Consider the following 21,008-nt stretch of genomic DNA (forward strand, 5'->3'; position numbering starts at 1 on the left):
GATTAATATTCAACAGGAGATTTGGGTGGGAGAATATTCAAACCATATCAAAGGTGATGATAATGAGTAGTATCAACGACAATGGTGAGGAATGATTGAATTTTATATTTATTTTTGAGATTGAGGCAACAGGGTTTCCTGATGATTTGAATATGTTACGTGAAACAAAAAGGAGCCTATATTTTTGGCTCAGGAACTGAATGGATGGGACTGTTATCAACTGACAAGAGGAACACTGTGGGCAGAGCAGATTTTAAGGGGAAGATCAGGAGTTCAGTCCTATGTATATTGAGTTTGAGATGTCTATTAGGCATTCTTGCAGGGATAATGACATCTACCCGTAGGTTGGTTGTGATGATTAAATATGGTGAATGCAAATCACTGAACACAGTATCTGACATAATTATCTCTGTGAGATCAGAGAATATATTGCTATATGAAACAAGAGTAAGAGATTGCAAAAGGGAGACATTTAGGGAAAAAGAGCTCACCGAATATGATAGAAGAAAATTTTAAAATGATGGATGGGAAGATAAGGTTGAAGAAATCTCCCAGAATATAAAAACCAAAGAGATATAAAAATATTACAGACATAATAAATACAATAGAAATCTAGTCAGGAGGCCCACCTCCTTTCTAAAAAGACTTTCAGAGAGACAGACCAAAGAAAATGGAAGGGAAATAATTATCAGTGAAACAATGTAAGAAAAATTTTCAGAACTGAAGGACATCTGTTTCTAAATTGAAAGTGCTCAGCACCATTAATGAGGGGGAGAAAAGACCTATTATGAGGACATTTCAGAGTGCCAGAGAGTAAAAACAAGTCATAAGGAAAGGAATAGGGATTAGTGGATTATCAGTCTTAAAAGTAACACTGGAAGCTAGTAGACAAGGAAGCAATACCTTCAAAGTTCTGAGGGAAAATTATGACAAACATAGATTTCTAAGTCCAGCCAAATAGTCAGTCAATTATGAGGATAGCCTAAAAATATTTTTTTAACATGCCAGCTACCAAAAATTTATCTCCTACATATCTCCCCACAGAAAGCTATTGAAGTATGTGAAAGAAGGCATGAAATCTAGGAAAATAGGGAATGTAACACTGGAGAGAAAGGAGAAATTTGCAAGATGGTCGTGAACAAAAGTCCAGGATGACAGCTGAGTAGCAGGCCTAGAGATGACTCATACAGAATGGAGCAGGAAAGTCGAAACTCCAGGGAAGATGTCTCTCTAAACCAAATTAAACTGATGTATGTGTTTGATTATTCTCCAAGCGTCTGATAGTTCATTCAGAGAGTTAGGGAATAAACTATCCCTAACTTAAGGGAGCTTACACTGTAATAAGGGGTACATGCAAGTAGGCAGGCAATTATAGTATTCTGCGAAGGTTTATAAAGTTTATTACTGTAGGAAACCAGAATATGCCTTTCCCAAATAGGAAGGATTCTTGAGATGAAGACAGTTAAGATGCAGTAGATCTCTCTGCCTAAAAGCAGGACACAGATTTACAGAGAAAAAAGGTCTTGCTGTCCTCCCTCCTGCCTTTTTCCCCTATAGACAGGATGTAAATTCTCCTTTACTGGAAAAAACCTTTATCATCTCAGAGACGGCGCCAGAGGAATCTGCAAGCTGACTTTACTCCATTAGTGCCTTCCATATATTTACCTTTCCATGGTTTCCCACCTCTGGAAGTCTGGGACTGCTTTCCTTTGCCTTGTCACTTCTCAAAATTTATTGTTCTTTGTTGGTATACTGTATAAGCCAGACTCATAAACTACTGCCTTGAGTTACTTTTCACTGAGAGCTTTTCCTGTGTGATATACACTGCACACATTAATAAACCTATCTGTCTTTCTCTTGTTAATCTGCCTTCTCTTATAGAAGTCTGTGTTAAGTACATACTTATGAGGGATGAGGAAAAAATGTTTTTTCTCCCCTTCAGTTCTCTGCTGTTAGATCACCCATAGTTGGAATAGAGGCTCAGAAACCTAGTATTTAGCTCCTATGATCATCTGTAATTGAACTGCCAAACCAAGAGCTTGCGGCTGACTGTTGGGTTAGCTGAAGAATAGTTTCTGCCACATTCTAGAAAACAAAGCTTTTTTTTCCCCCTTTTTCTTTTTCTCCAGGGAATGAGTTGGGGGAAACCATTTATTTTAGTTTAAAGAATTTAAAGTTCATCTATATATTTAGAAGCATTTATCAGTTTTCATTTTAGTATATATGGTAGTATCATGTTTATAAGAATATTTTGTTTTTAAAATGACTAGAGCAGTGCAAAGGAAAAAACTTCAGTTGTTAATTTTAGATACGAAAAGCAACTGAATTTCTTATGTAATATTTTTCCCTCCCAAGATATGTTTTCTATACTACATTGACTTATGCCAATAAAGTAATGTTCTTCCAATTTAACAATGGATTTTTTTAATGTGGAATATTTTTCAACTTTAAAGTTATTTTGTTGTTGGAGATTAAAAAATACAAAGTTTACTGTTTAAAGAATGTTGCCTAGTTATAAATTTATTTCATCTTTGCATTTTTTTCTTTTATATAATCATATAAAATGTAGCAGTTTATATCACATCAGTATTTCTCTCATATAAATATGGTTTATGTTTATGTCTAATCTCATTTCTTATTTGTCCAGTTAATATATGCACAGATAAATGGCCCATAAAGGAAAACTTCAAGAGGAGAAAAAGATAATCTAATTGCATATTATTATTTTAAAGTTCTAATACTCTGTAAGATTTTATGGCAGTTAAGTTTCTATAATACATGGTCATCCACGGGTCTGAGAACATTAGTTAATCCAGTCAACAAACATTAGTAGGGTATGTGCTATATGACAGGCTCTGTGCTTGGTCTTAGGAATATGTGTGATAATATGAATCCCTGAGAAAGTTTGTAAACAAACAAAAACAAAGAAACCCAGCAGATTCCTGAATTTCACCCCAGACCTAAAAAATCAGAATCCATAGAGGAGGGCTAGGAATCTGTATTTTGTTATGTCATGTCATGTCATATCAGACAGGGTCTCTCTGTTGTCCAGGCTGGAGAACTCCTGGGCTCAAGCGATCCTTGTGCCTCAGCCTCCAGAGTAGCTGAGTTTAGTAGCTGAGATTACAGGCATGAGCCACTGTGTCTGGTGGAATCTATATTTTTAATAAGAACTCTGGTAATTATTATTGTAATCAATTTATTGAACAGGTCCACCCTATTAGGGTATAAAGCGAGTATTTTTTCCACAAACGTTCTAGTTGATGTGAGACTTTCCTTTGGCATTTATTAATGACAGCAAGAATATAACCTACAACTTTCCAATGTGAATGTGCATATGTGTGTGTGTACACACACATATATTTTGTTATTAAACAGTCTAGGCCAGGATAAAATTTAGGGAATTACAACAGGTCCTCAAATAATGTTGTTTCGTTATAACATTGATGACCAAAAAACCCGCAAAAACCCCAGTTCCCAACTGGTGCCACTATCTCTGTGGAATTTGCACATTCTCTCCATGTCTGCATGGGTTTTCTCCTGGTACTTCAGTTTCTTACCCTATCCCAAAGATGTGTACACTGGGTGAATGAGTGTGTCAACATGGTCCCTGTCTGAGTGTTTATGGGTGTGTATGTGTGTTTTAGTGTGCTCTGACAATAGTCAGTTCCTGCCATGTCCTCTGACTTCTAGGATAGGCTTTGCTTTCAGAACTCTCTAGATAATTAGCTTCGTATATTTCTGTGTTCAGGTGCTTTCAGTTTCTGCAGCTCAGCAAGCAGCCAACTTTGGACCAAGTTGCCAGTGTGGCCTTGCAAATATCTTCACCTCTCAATCTGTATGACCAAGTCTCTTGAAGTGCCAACTTAATGAATGACCCTTCATAGTGCCAGACTCCCAAGCTCTCCCTTGCTTCTCTTAGTTCTCTCTTTGGGAGAGTTGGTTGAATGCACCAGTGAGTTTGTTACTTCTCAGCAAACCTTGGGGGAGGTTATCTGAATATATGAACCTAATTGTTGGTGTTCTCCCTCAGATTTAGGCCTTATTGCCTCTTGCTGTCAGCTGTGGGCCCTAGTTACTGATTCTGGAAAAAGTACAAAAATGCCCCTTAACATCTTGTTAGATTATGAATAGGTATGTTTAGAAAATATTATTGCAGGTAGAAGAAAACCTAACAGGTTTTTATTTTCTAACTTTTACATTTAAGTAAAAGATCTCAATGGAATTATGCCTTTTTTTTTCAGATAGTATGTACTTAAAAATTTTTAAAAATTTTAATAGGTTTTTCATGAAGAGGTGGTGTTTGGTTACATGGATGAGTTCCTTAGCTGTGATTTCTGAGATTTTGGTGCACTCGTCATCCAGCCAGTATACACTGTACACAATATATAGTCTTTTATCTCTCACCTGCCTTCTGCCCTTCCCCTTAAGTCCCCACAATCTATTGTATCATTCTTATGCCTCTGAGTCCTCATACCTTAGCTCCTACTTATAAGTAAGAACATACAATGTTTGGTTTTCCATTCCTGAGTTACTTTGCTTAGATAATGGTTTCCAATTCCATCTAGGTTGCTGTGAATGCCATTATTTCATTGGTTTTTATGGCTGATGAAATAATGGTGGTATGTGTATGTGTGTGTGTGTGTGTGTTTGTGTATCATTTTCTTTATCCACTCATTGTTGGGCATTTGGGCTGGTTCCATATTTTTGCAATTGCAAATTGTGCTGCTGTAAACATGTGTGTGCAAGTGTCTTTTTCATGTATTGACTTCTTTTCCTCTGAGTAGATACCCAGTAGTGGGATTGCTGGATCAAATGGTAGATCTACTTTTAGTTATTTAAGGAGTCTCCACATTGTTTTCCACAGTGGTTGTACTAGCTTACATTCCCATCAGCAGTGTAAAAGTGTTCCCTTTTCACCACATCCATGCTAATATCTATTATTTTTTTGATTTTTAAATTATGACCATTCTCACAGGAGTAAGGTGGTATCACATTGTGGTTTTGATTTACATTTCCTTGATAATTAGTGATGTTGAGCATTTTTTCATATGCTTGTTGGCCATTTATATATCTTCTTTTGAGAATTACTTATTCATGTCCTTAGCCCACTTTTGATGGGATTATTTGTTTTTTTTATTGCTGATTTGATTTCCTTGTAGATTCTGGATATTTGTCCTTTGTCAGATGTATAGTGTGCTAATATTTTCTCCCATTTTGTGGGTTGTCTGTTTACTCTGCTGATTATTTCTTTTGCTTGCAGAAGCTTTTTAGTTTAATTAAGTCCCATCTGTTTATCTTTGTTTTTGTTGCATTTGATTTTGGGTTCTTGGTCATGAAGACTTTGCTTAAGCCAATGTCTAGAAGGGGTTTTCCAATGTTATCTTATAGAATTTTTATGTTCAGGTCTTAGATTTAAGTCTTTGTTCTATCTTGACCTGATTTTTGTATAAAGTGCATATTAATCCATTTTTATGCTCCTGATAAAGGCATACCTGAGACTGGGCAATTTATAAAAGAAAGAGATTTAACTGGACTTAGAGTTTCACATGGCAGGGGAAGATCTCACAATCATGATGGAAGGCAAGGAGGAACAAATCATGTCTTACATGGATGGCAGCAGGCAAAGAGAGCGTTTGTGCAGGGAAACTTTTATTCTTACAGCCATCAGATCTTGTGAGACTCATTCACTATCATGAGAACAGCACAGGACAGATCCACCCCCATAATTCAGTCACCTCCCACTGGGTAACTCTCACAACATGTGGGAATTCAAGATGAGATTTGGGTGGGGACACAGTGAAACCATATTATTCCACCCCGGCCCCTCCTAAATCTCATGTCCTCACATTTCAAAACCAATCATGCCTTACCAACAGTCCCCCAAAGTCTCAGCTAATTTCAGCATTAATACAGTAGTTCACAGCCCAACATCTTATCCAAGACAAGGCAAGTCTCTTCCATCTGTGAGCCTGTAAAATCAAAAGCAAATTAGTTACTTCCTAGGTACAATGGGGGTACAGGCATTGGGTAAATACAGCCATTCCAAATGGGAGAAATTGGCCAAAACAAAAGGGCTACAAGCCACATGCAAGCCCAAAATTCAGCAGGGCAGTCAAATCTTAAAGCTCTGACTCCGTGTCTCATTTCCAAGTCACACTGATGCAAGAGGTAGGTTCCCATGGTCTTTGGCAGCTTCACTCCTGTGGTTTGTAGGGTACAGCGCCCCTCCTGGTTGCCTTCACGGGCTGGCATTGAGTGTCTGCAGCTTTTCTAGGGGAACAGTGCAAGCTGTCAGTGGACCTACCATTCAGGGGTCTGGAGGATGGTGTCCATTTTTTCACAACTACACTAGGCTATGCCCCTTAGTAGGGACTCTCTGCAGGGGCTCCAAACCCACAGTTCCCTTCTGCAGAGGTTCTCCATGAGAGTCCCACCCCTGCAGCAAACTTCTGCCTGGGCGTCCAGGTGTTTCTAAACATCTTCTGAAATCTAGTCAGAGGTTCCCAAACCCCAGTTCTTGACTTCTGTGCACTGGCAGGCTTAACACCACATGGAAGCTACCAAGGCTCGCAGCTCTCTGGAGCCATGGCCTGAACTCTACATTGGCCCCTTTCAACCATGGCTGGAGTTGCTGGAATGTAGGGCACTAAGTTCCTAGGCTGCACATAGCACAGGGACCCTTGCCTGGCCCCTGGAACCACTTTTTCCTCCTAGGCTTTCAGGCCTGTGGTAGGAAGGCCTGCTGTGAAGACAGCTGACATTCCTTAGAGACATTTTTTCCATTGTCTTGGGGATTAACATTTGGCTCCTTGTTACTTATACAAATTTCTGCAGCCGGCTTGGATTTCTCCTCAGAAAATAGAATTTTCTTTTTTATCACATTGTCAGGCTGCACATTTTCTGAAATTTTATGTTTGCTTCCCTTACGAAACTGAATGCCTTTAACAGCACCCAAGTCACCTCTTGAATGCATTGGTGCTTAGAAATTTCTTCCACCAGATACCTTAAATAATCTCTCTCAAGTTCAAAGTTCCACAAATCTCTAGGGCAGGGACAATATGCTGCCAGTCTGTTTGCAAAAACATAGCAACAGACACCTTTACGCCAGTTCCCAACAAGTTCCTCATCTCTGTCTGAGACCACCTCACCCTGGACCTTATTGTTCATGTCACTTTCAGCACTTTTGTCAAAGCCATTCAAGAAGTCATTTCTTCTCTTTTAAAATAGACAGATCATGCTATTGTTGAAAGGATATGTTTTCTTTCTTTCTTTTTTGAGATGGAGTCTTGCTCTTTCACCAGGCTGAAATGCAGTAGAATGATCTCGGCTCACTGCAACCTCCGCCTCCTGGGTTCAAGCAATTCTCCTACTTTAGCCTCCTGAGTAGCTGGGTCTACAGACATGTGCCACCACACCCAGCTAATTTTTGTATTTTTATTAGAAACGGGGTTTCACCATGTTGGCCAGGATGGTCTCGATCTCTTAACCTCATGATCTGTCTGCCTTGGCCTCTCAGAGTGCTGGGATTACAGACATGAGCCACCATGCCTGGCTGGGATATGTTTTCTTAACACTGAGCAAGGGATCTCAGTTCATATAGCTCACTGGACAATTTATAGATCCTGAGGTTAGGGATAATAGGATGATAGTAAGTACTGATTGTGAAAAACTTCGGTAACTCATAGATTTTGGCCAGTGACATGTTACAAAGTATTTTATACTGTAATACTTTTCTATGAGACATTCCATTCCTGTTATTTAAACTGTGCTGAAGATCGGTATTTATTGTTCATACCCATGACTGTATTTCAGGGTAGAATAATTCTTGAATTTTATTTATAAGATATATTATTGACTTTAAACGAAAGCTACTCATTTAAATGGGACACCTTATATACCTTGGACATGGGTATTTGTTTTTTTCTCTTTAATTGTTACATTTTATATATTCATGTGAGAGTTTGCTGCATGCATAGCATGTGTAATGACTGAATCTCTATCATCATGAGTGCTTATTTTTATGTGGTATCATTTCAAGTCCTCTCTTCTAGTTACTCTGAAATATACATAATATTGTTACTAAGCATAGTCACTCTGGTCTGCTATCAAATGTTAGACCTTGTTTATTCTATCTGATTATGTGTTTGTACCCATAACCAACCTCTCCTGTCCTTTCCCCTTGAACCACCCTTCCGAGTCTGTCATGTCTGTTCATCTATTCTCTATGTTCGTGAGATCAAGTTTGTTTGTTTGTTTTTGAGACAGAGTCTCATAGTCACCCAGGCTGGAGTGCAGTGGGTTGATCTTGGCTCACTGCAACCTCTGCTGCCCTGGTTCAAGCAATTCTCCTGCCTCAGTCCCCTGAGTAGCTAGGATTACAGGCTCCTGCCACTGTGCCTGGCTAATTTTTCTATTTTTAGTAGAGACAGGGTCTCACTATTTTGGACAGGCTTGTCTTGAACTCCTCACCTTGTGATCCACCTGCGTCGGCCTCCCAAAGTGCTAGGATTACAAGCCTGAGCCACTGCGCCCAGCTGAGATCAAGTTTTTTAGCTCCCACATGTGAATGAGAATATGTGGTATTTGTCTTTCTGTGCTGGGCTTATTTTGCTTCACATAATGACCTCCAGTTCCATCCATGTTACTTCAGATGACATGATTTCATTCTTTTTTATGGCTGAATATTATTTCATTGTGTGTATATATAATATATATATATATCACATTTTCTTTATCCACTCACCCTTTGGTGAGCACTTAGGTTGATTCCGTATCTTGGCTGTTGTGAACAGTGTTGTGATAAACATGTGAATTCAGGTATCCCTTTGATATGCTGATTTCTTTTCTTTTGGATAGATTCCCAGTATTCATATGGTTGGGTTGTATGGTAGTTTTAGTTTACTGAGAAATCTTCGTACTATTTTTCCATAGCAGTTACTAATTTGGATTTCCACCAACAGTGTATGAGAGTTCCCTTTTCTCTGAATCCTCACCAGCATCTGTTGTTTTTTATGTTTCCAATAATACCCATTCTAACTGGGGTACTTTGATATCTCATTGTGGTTTGATTGGCATTTCTCTGATGGTTAGTGATGTTGAGTATTTTTTCATATCCCTGTTGGCCATTTGTATGTATTCATACATTTTTGAGAAGTGTGTATTCATATCCTCCCCCTGCCCCTTTTTAAGACAAGGTCCTGCTCTGACAACCAGGCTGGAGCTGTGGCATGTTTATAGCTCATTACAACCTCAAACTTGTGGACTCAAGTGATCCCCCCTACTTAAGCCTCTTGAGCAGCTGGGATTGCAGGTGCATGCCACCATGCCTGTTGGAAACTGAACAGAGTCTCGTCTAGCGAGAGGGTCCCAAACCTCGAAGAGAGTGTGCGTGGAAAAAAGGAGACAGAGAGCAGGGTCTGGAGGACTGATTAGGCAGTGCCCAAACAGCAATTTTATTTGTGCAGTAGGTTCCATTATATGCTTTTCTACTTAATGTTATTTACGTCAGATCAAAGCTTTTCTCAAAGAAACAGAAAATAATTCTGGGGAACTAGTAAGAGAACAGATACTGATTTAAAAGATCAAGGGGGAAATAGGTGATGCTGAATATCAATATTGTCAGAACAACCAGTAACTCAGATAACAATTTTCAATTATCTAGAAGTCACAAGCTCAGCAGTAAATCATGCATCTGCAAAAGACAAGGACCGCAGAGGAGGTCACCAGGCTGAAACAATGCCTGGTAGATAAAGTCGTAAAACAGGCTTTGATCAAGAGCCAGAAAAGGGGGACACAATACCCAGTTAAACCACTTCGGCATTCACCCAGCCATTGTCTCATCGACCAAGAAGGCTGGAAATAGTGTCCTGCTTAGTCACTCTCCTCTCAATTCCTTCTTTCCCATAGCTTGAGAGCCTCCAGCTAGGGAGAGTGTGTAAGGAATCTAGTTGACCTAATGGCAGAGGCCAAGTTGTTAGCCTCTTGCAGGGGCGATTCCCACACATGCCCACCTAATTATTTTATTTTTCTTTTTGTACAGACAGGTTCTTTCTGTGCTGCCTAGCTGGTCTCAAACTCCTGACTTCAAATGATCCTCCTTGGCTTCCCAAAGCACTGGAATTAAAGGCGTAAGCCACTGAGCCCAGTCCCTTTGCTCATTTTTAAGTGGCATTATTGTATTTTTACTGTTGAGTTGTTTGAGTTCCTTATATATTCTGGATATTAGTCCCCTGACAGATGAGTAATTTGCAAATATATTCACCCACTCATGAGTTTGTCTCTTTGCTCTGCCTATTCTTTTGCTATGCAGAAGCTACTTAGTTTGATATAGTGTCATTTGTCTATTTTTGTTTTGTTGGTTGTGCTTTTGAGATCTTAGTTATAAAATCTTTGCTTAGACTTCTATGCTTTCATCTAGTAGCTTTATATTTTTGGATTTTATGTTTAAGTCCTTAATCTTGAATAGCTTTTGTATATGGTGATTGATAGGGGTCTAGTTTCATTCTTCTGCATAAATATATATAATACATTTAGTTTTCCTAGCATCATTTATTGAAGAGGGTGTCCTTTCCCCAGTGTATGTTCTTGGAGGCTTTGTCAAAGATCAATTGACTGTATATATGTGGATTTATTTCTGGGTTCTCTATTCTGTTTCATTGATCTATGTGGCTGTTTTTACACTAATTCTTTGGTATTTTGGTTACTATAGCCTTGTAATATGTTTTAAAGTCAGATGGTGTGATACCTCTGGCTTTGTTCTTTTGGCTGAGGATTGCTTTGGCTATTCATGGTCTTCTGTGGTTCCATACAGATTTTAGGATTTTTTTCTATTTCTGTGAAAAATGACATTGGCATTTTGATAGAGGTTGAGTTGAATCTTTAAATTGCTTTGGGCAGTACAGTCATTTTAATGATATTCTTCTGATCCTTGAGTGTGGGTTGTCTTTCCGTTCGTTGGTGTCCTCTTCAGTTTCTTTTTATTTTATTTTTTTGAGATGATCTTGCACTATCGCCTGGGCTGGAGTGCAGTAGCGTGATCATGGGTCACTGCAACCTCCGCCTCCTGGGTTCAAGTGTTTCTCCTGACTCAGCCTCCCAAGTAGCTGGGATTACAGGTGACTGCCACCATGCCCAGCTAATTTTTTGTATTTTTAGTAGAGACAGGGTTTCACTGTGTTGGCCAGGCTGGTCTCAAACTTCTGATCTCTTGATCTGCCCACCTTGGCCTCCCAAAGTGCTGGGATTACAGGCATGAGCCATCTCGCCCGGCTGTCTTCAGTTTCTTTCATCAGTGTTTATTAGTTTGATTTTTTTTTGAAATCTTTCACCTCTATGGTTAAATTTATTTGTAGGTATTATATGTATTTTTCTACTTTTCGTAAATCAGATTGCCTTCTTGCTTGCTTTTTTGACCATTTCATTATTGGTGTCTAGAAATGCTACTGATTTTTGTATGTTTATTGTGTATCCTGTAACTTTATGGAATTTATCCATTCTAAGAGTTTTTGGTGGAGTCTTTTAGTTTTCCTAATATATAAGATCATGTTATCTGCAAAGAGGGACAATTTGATTTCCTCTTTTCCAATTTGGATGACTTTTATTTTCTTTTACTTGCCTGATTCCTCTGCCTAGGACTTTCAGTACTATGCTGAAAATAGGAGTGGTTAAAGTGGGTATCCTTATGTTATTCTCTTTCATAAGGGAAAGACTTTCAACTTTTCCCCATTCAGTATGATGTTAACTGTGGAGCTGTCATATATACAGCCTTCAGTATTTTGAGATAAGGTTCTTTTATGCCTAGTTTGTTGAGAGTTTTTATCATGAAGAGGTATTGAATATTGTCAAATGCTTTTTCTGCATTTATTGAGATTATTATATGATTTTTGTCCTTTATTCTGTTGACGTGATGTATCTTGTTTATTGATTTGCATATATATATTCTTTTTTTTTTTTTTGAGTAGCTGGTACCAGCTAATTTTAAATTTTTTCTGTAGAGACAGTGTGTCCCTGTGTTACTCAGACTGGTCTTGAACTCCTGGGCCTAAGCAGTCCTCTGGCCTTGACCACCTAAAATGCTGGGATTATAGGTGTGAGCCACTGTGCTTGGCATATATGCATATATTGAACCACCTTGCATCCTTTGGATGAATCCTGCTTGATCATGGCGTGTTATCTTTTTGATGTGCTGTTGCATCTAGTTTGGTAATATTTTGTTGAATATTTTTCCATTTATCTTCATCAGGGATACTGTTCTGTAATTTTTTTAGTTGTAGCTTTGTCTGGTTTTGGTATCAGGGTAATGCTGGCCTCATAGAATGAGTTAGTGAGAATTCCCTTCCTTTAACTTTCTGGAATAGCTTGAGGAGGGTTGGTATGAGTTCTTCTTTATAAATTTGGTAGAATTCAGCGCTTACTTTATTCAGTACTGGGCTTTTTTTCTTGGAAACTTTTTGTTTCTGGTTCAGGCTTGATACTCATTATGTTCAGGTTTTTTGTTTTTCCTCATTCAATCTTAATGGGTTGTATTGATACGGCTCTGATGAATGGACGAACACCAGGATCCTTGGTCTCATGCTGATTTAAAATGACATGGACACATGTGGAGTGGTGTTAAGGAGCAGAGAGTTTTAATAGGCAAGAAAGAAGGAAGAAGCTCCCTCATACAGAGACGGAGGTGGGCTATGAGAGAGAAACCATGTGTGCAGCAGCTAAGCAGTTGGTTGTATATTAGGAGGCTGGAGAAGGCTGTGTCTCTTTTGCATATGGCCCAGGGATTGGTTTCAGCTGGTGTGTCATTCACGTAGCCTGTGAAAAACCTGGCCCTCCCACCTTAGTCCTTTAATATGCAAATGTGGGTCACCTTGACGTCCTGAACACCTGTGAGTTATCTGGAGGTGGCCAGTGACTGGAATCACCATGTTGGCCATGTTGGGTGGACCTAGTTTCTAATCACCTGAATTTGCATATCAAAACTTGCCTGGCTGGCTCTTTAAGCTGCCATTTCTGTTAGAAAACAAATGTTTTGGTGGCTCATGCCTGTAATCCGAGCACTTTGGAGGTGTAGGCGGGCAAATCACCTGAGGTCGGGAGTTCAAGACCAGCCTGACCAACATGGTGAAACCCCATCTTTAAGAAAAAAAAAGAAATGTTTTGGGGACTGCTTCTTATTACAGGAAAATTTCCACTGAGAACCTTTACCCTTTCTTCCTGCCTAAAAATTATTTCTTACTAACTACTGTGGTAGTGTGTTTCCAGGAATTACTCCATTTTCCCTAGGATTTTCTCTTTACTAGCATTTAGTTCATAATAGTCTCTGATAATCCTTTGTACTTTTCTGGTGTCAGTTGCAGTGTCTCCTTTTTCATTTCTGATTTTGTTTATTTGGGATGACTCTTTTCTTTTTTTTGGTTAGTCAAGTTAGTGGTTTATCAATTTTGTTTATCTTTTTCAATGACCAATATTTTGTATTGTATTTTTAGTCTCTGTTTTAGTTTTGCTATGATATTTATTATTTCTTTTCTTCTGCTAATTTTGGGTTTGCTTTGTTCTTGCTTTCTAGTTTTTTAAGGCGTGTGGTTAGATTGCTCATTTGAAATCTTTCTGTTTTTCTGATTTAGGTGTTTATTGCTATAAACTGCCCTCTTGGCATGCTTTTGCTATGTCTCACAGGTTTTGGTGTGTTGTGTTTCCATTGTCTTTGTTTCAAGAAATTTCAAAATTTTCTATCTTAATTCTTTAATTGACCCAGTGGTCACTTAGGAGCATGTTGTTTAATTACTGTCAGGCCTCCATGTGCAAGCCTGGAACCAGAAAGTCTGAAGTCCTGCCTGCCTCGGCTGATTGGGTGATAAAATGCATATTAAGCATTTTTCAGGGGTGAGAGTAGAAGTAAGGATGACATTTAAGTCACTCCAGGTGAGATTATAGGACTGGGTTAAGTATTGGAGGATCTGATGAAAAGGAGCCTAACCGTTGGCCAGTTTGGGAAAGGTTGAATAAAGAGAAAGGAATGTGCACCCTAACTATGCCTTTGGCTCCAGCCATCTCTTGAAGGGGGAATTGTTGGGCAGGGGCAGAGGAGGTAGCTGCAGGACTACACTGTAAGCTGGGCTGCGTATGAGGTGGGGAGGTGAAGTCGCGGGGGGCGGCATAAGGAGGTGGATTGTGGGCAGAGGAAGAGGAGGAAGTCTCTGGGGCGTGGGGTTAGGTCCTGTATTAGGGCCTGGTGCGGACAGGTTGGCAGGATTAGATTAGACAAGGAAGATTCTGGGTCACTGGCAGAGGAAGGAGGGGCAGATGAAAGGAAAGAGGAGTAGAGATTAGGGAGGGATTGGTGTGCAAAAAAATGCCCGGTCATAGGGAATTTCAGACCATTTGCCCATTTTATGACAAAAGTTGTCTAGATCCTGCAGGATAGAAAAATTGAAGATACGGTTTTCTGGCCATGTAGAGCCATTGTCCAATTTATATTGTAGCCTAGTGGTATTGCAAAAGAAAATAAGATGCTTAGGTTTTAGGTTAGGTGACAGCTGGAGAGGTTTGAGATTTTTCAGAATGCAGGTTAAAGGAGAGGAGGGAGGAATGGATGACAGACAATTGCCCGTGAGACAAGGAAAATGGGCACACAACCCAGCCACTCAATAGGAGTCCCTAGTTGAGCCTCGGTTGATCCTCCTCATTGGTGAGCAGCCAGAGAGATCGTCCTCTACATTGACCTGTCACTAATATTGGCCATGAGCCTGGTGGGCGAGTGACTAGGGTGAACATCTCCACGATAATTGAACCCCTGCGGAAAACTGGGTCCCTGGATCCGTGACCTACATAGGATTTTTTCCAGTCCTGAACCACACAGAAGAACCTTGTTTACCTGATTTTCCTTGTCTTTGCGGTGGAAAAAGGACGAAACTGAAAAGGGTAGGAAGTGGAAAAGAAAAGACAAAAGAATGGGAAAGCGAAAAGAGACTGTTTACCAAAATAGCCAGTGGTGTGTGTCTGTGGGCTGGTCTGATGACCCTGGGTCGGTAGGTAGATCTCTATGAAAGTTGGAGCAGGGGACTAATCTCCCATGGGAGTTCCCTGTCCTGGGTTTCGGCAACAAATGTTATTCGTGTCCAGTAGTCCGAATATTAAACGCTTTTAATAAAGAGATCTTCCAAACAGGTTTTGTGTGGGCAACAAGGCAGTTTTATTTTGCTCTTGGGTTCAAGCAAAAGCACAGGAAATTCATCACCACTAGACTAGCTCTTCAAGAAATGCTCAAGGGAGTGGGAAAAAAAAAGTACACATATAAAATATACATGCAAAAATATGAAACTTACTGGTAAAGCAATACACAAATGAAAAAGACAAAAACCTCAAATGGCACCACCATAGAAAACCAGAAAACAATTAACAATATGAAGGAACAAAACCTCAATAATAACCTTGGATACAAATGGATTAAATGCTCCACTTAAAAGGTACGGACTCTCTGAATTGACTTTTGTAAAAAATGACCTAACTATATGCTGCCTGCAATCAGTGCACTTTACCTGTAAAGACACAGATAGACTGAAAATAAATAAATGAAAAAAGATATTCCATACAAATGGAAACCAAAAGTAAGCAGAAATACCTATACTATGATAAAACAGACATTAAGTCAAAAACAATAATAAAAGACAAAGAAGCTGGGCATGATTGCTTCTGCCTATAATCCCAGCTACTCGGGAGGCAGAAATGGGAGGATCACTTGAGGCCAGGAGCTCGAGATTAGCTTAGAAGACACACTGAGACCCTATCTCTTAAAAAAAAGAAAAAAAAAGACACAGAAAGAAAAACAAAGTCATTATATAATGATAAAGGGATCAATCCAGCAAGAAGATATGCATAAAGCAAATATTACTAGATCTAAAGAAAAAGATCGGCTCTAATACAGCAATAGTGGGGGACTTCAACATCCCAACTTTCGCATTAAAGAGATCATCTAGACCGAAAATAAGCATTGGACTTAAACAGTACTTTAGACCAAATGGACCTACCAGACATGAACAGAAAATGTTATCCAACGTATTCCTACCTCCCTCCTACCTCATGTATTTTCCAGTGTCTGTCGTTCCCATTTTTATGTCCATGTGTACCCAATGTTTAGCTCCTGCTTTTGGACTTCTTTCGTAGGAGAAGCATCAGTGGTGCTACTTGGGTAGGGCTCTTTGGCTTTGATTCTGGATGCATTCAGTTGTGTAGTCTCTGTATGATTGCTTTAGATACAAACCACATCTGTAGTATCTGTGATTTCCTCCATGGTTTATGGTGTGGTTATTAGTGGAGCTTATAGTGAAGTTTAGTGGGACAGGGATGCTAGGTAGGCCACTTTTTGGGCCCCATCAGTGGCAGCAGTAGGCTGAATATACCTGTTCTTAGGCCCCAGGACAGTGTGCAGTGGGACCAAGAGGTTCAATTCTTTTGTCTCCAGGTGGCTTGCTCAGATGCTGAGGTGGTGGTGGCAGAGGTAGGCTGGACAGGTGAGCAAGTTCTCGGGTTCCTGGGAATTTGGTATGGTGTGGGCAGTGGCAGCAGCAGTGATGAGAAGACAATCTGGGTCCCGTGCGGTATTTGCTAATGTTGATGGTGGCTGTGTTGCAGGGTCACCATCCACAGCCCCAGACACACAGCTCTTAGACTTGTAGACTCGGTGGCAACAGTACTGTACTGCTATGCTGAGGAGGGGAGGGACCCCATGTTCACATATGAGTCTAAGCATGGAGGCCACACCACCAGTGGGGACACAGTTACTGCTTACAGCTACAGACAGCCCTCTGGCTTCTCTACCCCAGCCCCTGGCAACAGCAGCAGTGGCTGAAGCTATAGGAACATGCAGAGGAGGAGAGAGGCTCCTGCTGTATATGTGCAAACCTGAGCTCAGAGGCCAGTCCACTGGTGCAGGCAGGATCACTGCTTCCAGCTCCAGACAGCTATCATGCTTATCCACCTGGGTTCCTAGTGACAGCTAGTATGATGGCAGTGTGCCGAGAGCGGGAGATCTCTTCACTTGTGAGCTTGAGCACAGAATTTGTGCTGCCTTTCTGGTACAATGCACCTTTGGTACACTGTAACTTTTTGGTACGCTGCACCATTCCCTGAGGCGTAGTGTTCCCTATGGACTAGAATACTGGGGACCCTGCAACACCTTTGAGCCCAGCCAATGCTATGCTGCTGTAGCCATTTGGGTCAACACTGGGGTTGTTAGTGGGAGATCCCAGAATGTGGAGATATGGGAGCTTGGATTTCCAGGTCAGGATGTAGTCCTATGACAGCTGTGCTCTCACAGTGGTGCTCTGCAGTAGCAGCTTAGATCTTGGGGGTGTGACTGACCCAGCATGAGTTCTTTGTCTAGTGCAATGCCCTTGCAGGTCTCCAGATTACCACCCTTGCTAGTGTCAGTGTTTGTGTGGGTAGAGGAGCTCTCCCATGGTTTGGATTGCAGCAGTCCACAGTGGGGACATAGATTGTTAAGGTTCTCTCACTTACCCTTTCCCTGTGATAGTGGGCTATTGGGGCTCGTACCTGATCTTGGCTGAGTTGGTCACTTGCTTCCTTCTCCTTCTTTGCCTCAGGTGTCTCCTCTGGCTAGAGCTTGTTGGACTCCAGTGTTCTCTTCTAGATGTTCTATTTGAGGTGTGATTATTTTGATTTTCTATTAGTAATTTCTTTCTTGAGAGAGTGAATGTCCAATTTCTCTAGTCAGCCACCTTGAATACACCTCTGCTGAGGAGTTCAGGAAGAGGAGAAACTGCCTCTTCCTGCCGAGTCAGGCAATGCCTATACCTTTAATTCTACTAGAATTGAAGTAACATGATTTGTCAACTGTAGGGTATAATAGAGTCAATATACACCTGACTACAAAGCTTTGTAGGCTGTCAACATCAGTTACTTCTGACAGCTTGATTGTAGATGTGAAAGGAAAAGAGTTCACTATATCTGATGCTGCCATAAGACCAAGCTGGCACCATGGAAGACCTGGAATTTGTTAACACTGCTTAACTTTCAGGTTTCCTGGTACCATCGGGATGAAGGGAACTGTAACCACTAGGTGGCGCTTTTTAATTAGAAAACTATGAGCACTCCATTGCTCACTAGGATCCTTGTGGCCTGCTTAGCAAAGCAGTTGCCGGTGAGAACAGTTGGTGGCAGTCTTTAAGATGCAGATTTCAAATAGGAGAGAAAGGAAGAAGTAAAGATAAAAAGAGAGGAAAGAAGTGGGAGGGCAAGAAAAGAGAAAAGGAGAAAGTAAACAGGTGTGAAGGAAGTAGTAAAATGCCATGAATAATTACCCCAGGGAAGTGGTATTTATGGCATTTGTTGCTTACCATTGTTTCATTTATTTGTTTATTCATTTGACACATATTTAATGAGAATTAGGAATTCTGGCTGAGGATACAAGATGCTGTTTGTACCATAAGAGAGTTGATAGGTAAAGGGAGTTTAAAATATCTGAACTAAAATCTTGACCCCCTTCCTGTAGAGTATGTTAAATAATATGTGGAAGAATGCCTTTTATTTTTAGGTTTATTTGTTTCATATTCTCTATTTCACCCCCCTATCAGAAAGGAGTTTCTGGAGTGGAAAAAAAAAGCTCTAGTTGACATACTTTGAAAATAGCCACTTGAGGGCAGGGAGTGCATATTATTGAGGAATCTGGAGCATGCTGTTCAATCCCTGGCTCTTATTGATGGGGGGAATGTCCATATGTTGAACGAATGGTAGGATCAGACAGGAAACCTCAGCAAGGCGTCTCCTGGTTATAGTCCACATACTTCCTGGTTCGTTGTAGAATTTAGACTTCTGACTTTGAATGCTTTCCTGTCGGCACCATGCTCTCTCCTCTGCTAGATAGCACACCATCCTATTGCCTGTTTACAAGGCATTTGTCTTTCTCCACAGTGATGAATTTTTTTTATGGTAGAGTCTGTTTCTAATATAATTTATTTGTATAGTTTCAGTGTTTAGCAGGTGAGTGCTCAGTAAATTTTGGTTAAATGAATGAATAAATCTGACTAAAGTGTACTTGGTATAAGATAGATTTGTATAGGAATCCTTTCAGAGACAGTTAATTTTTGGATATGCCAGAAAGACCATCTTTAGCATTTTTTTCTTTTTTTACATATATAGGGATGATTAGGCAATTACTCTGAGTGTAAGATACGGTGCACTTTCAAAGATAACAAGGTATACCAGTTGTATGCTAGAAATGGATTTGTAGTGCCAATTCTGCACATGCAGCTCTTAAAATTTTTTGTTTTTTCAGAGACAGAGTCTTGCTCTCTTGCCCAAATGGGGGTGCAATAGCTTGATTATAGCTCACTGCAGTCTTAAACTCCTGGGCTGGGTGATCTTTCTGCCTCAGTGTCCCATGTAGCTAGGACTATAGGCACATACCACCATGCCATGCTAATTTTAACAATTTTTTATAGAGTTGGGGGTCTTGCTGTGTTGCCCAGGCTGGTCGTAAATTCTTGGCCTCAAGGTATCCTTCTGCTTTGGTCTCCCAAAGTGTTGGGTGGGATTATAAGTGTGAGCCACTGCCTTTGACTAACTCTTTTAAATTTTAAAGTGGATTCTTTTGCATTGTCTTAGATAAATAGCCCAGCTGAAGTCTCCTTATTTCTTATTTCTAAAATAGTAATTGATCACATCCATTATTTGCTCCTTCAGGATCTAGGGTATGCTGAGGACTTCATCTTATAAAGATGAATATGAGAACTAAACAAGGTCAAGTAGGGTAATAAAAGATGGGCAGAGAGGGATTTCACTATGGCAGAATTCTACTACACCAGAGGATAATGTCAGTAGGCCAACGTCTGTTTTTTGAATGCCAGAACTTTCATATTCAAGAATACATATTAGAAAATAGATCTTATTTTATTAATAGACCTTTTTACAAAGGTTTATTTTATAAAGGACACATTACAGAAAGCCTTCAAAAAACAGAACAATTTTAACAGCTTTTTGAGGCATAATTTATATACCATACAATTCACCCTTTTAAAGTATACAATTTAGGGCTCTTTTTTTTTAGCATATTCACAGATTGTGCAACTATCACCACAGTCTAATTCCAAAACATTCACTATCCCAAGAAGAAACCCTGAAGCCAGTAGCGGCCACTCTCTCACTCTGCATTTCCACCTTCCCCTAGCCCTTGGAAATCACTGTTTTTCTCTCTATATAGATTTGCCTATTCTGGAAATTTTATAAAAGTGGAGTCATATAATATGTGTTCTTTTGGGACTGGCTTCTTTCATATAGCGTAATGTTTTCAAAATGTGTGTTGCAGCATGTTATCCAGTATTCTTCCTTCCTTTTCATCGCCAATAATATACTATTGTATAAATATAACTCATTTCGTTTATCCATTTATTAGTTGATAGACATTTGGTTTATTTTTGCATTATGGGTATTATGAATAATGCAGTAATGAGCATCCACGTACAAGCTTTTGTTTGGACATATGTTTTTATTTCTCCTGGTTATATCCTCAGGAGTAGAATTGCTGGATCATATGGGAACTCTGTGTTTAATATTTTGAGGAACTGTGAAGCCATTTTTCCAAAGTCCTGCCAGAAATGAGTTAGGGTTCCAGTTTCTGCACATCCTCACTAATACGTGTCATCTTTTTCTTAAAAATTACAATCACCCTAGTGACTGTAGGGTGTGAAGTGGTTATATCATTGTGGTTTTTTATTTGCATTTTCTAATGGCTAATGATGTTGAGAATTTTCAAGTGCTTACTGACCATTTATATATCTTTTTTGGAGAAATGTCTATTTAAATCTCTTGCCCAATTTTAATGAGTTGTTCATCTTCTTCTTATTTTATTATTTATTTATTTGTTTTTGAGATGGAATCTTGCTCTGTCACTCAGGCTGGAGTGCAGTGGCATGATCTCGGCTCACTGCAAACTCCGCCTCCCAGGTTCAAGCGATTCTCCTGCCTCAACCTCCTGAGTAGCTGGGACTACAGGTGCA

General features: G+C 39.8%; 1 protein-coding gene and 1 pseudogene across 13 annotated transcripts in view; both read left to right on the top strand.

Moving 5' to 3' along the window:
* The window catches only part of RAD51B (RAD51 paralog B), a 642,672-nt gene that overhangs the window by 88,080 nt on the left and 533,584 nt on the right, over positions 1 to 21,008 (top strand). The window lies entirely within an intron of this gene.
* The window catches only part of LOC103795813 (small ribosomal subunit protein uS4 pseudogene), a 78,241-nt pseudogene continuing 57,233 nt past the window's right edge, over positions 1 to 21,008 (top strand). The window contains exon 1 of the transcript XR_013521291.1: positions 1 to 21,008. This exon is cut by the window's right edge and continues 57,233 nt beyond it. The product of XR_013521291.1 is annotated as a small ribosomal subunit protein uS4 pseudogene (transcript).

The sequence above is a fragment of the Callithrix jacchus genome, chromosome 8, assembly GCF_049354715.1.
Source record: "Callithrix jacchus isolate 240 chromosome 8, calJac240_pri, whole genome shotgun sequence".
Taxonomy (NCBI): domain Eukaryota; kingdom Metazoa; phylum Chordata; class Mammalia; order Primates; family Cebidae; genus Callithrix; species Callithrix jacchus.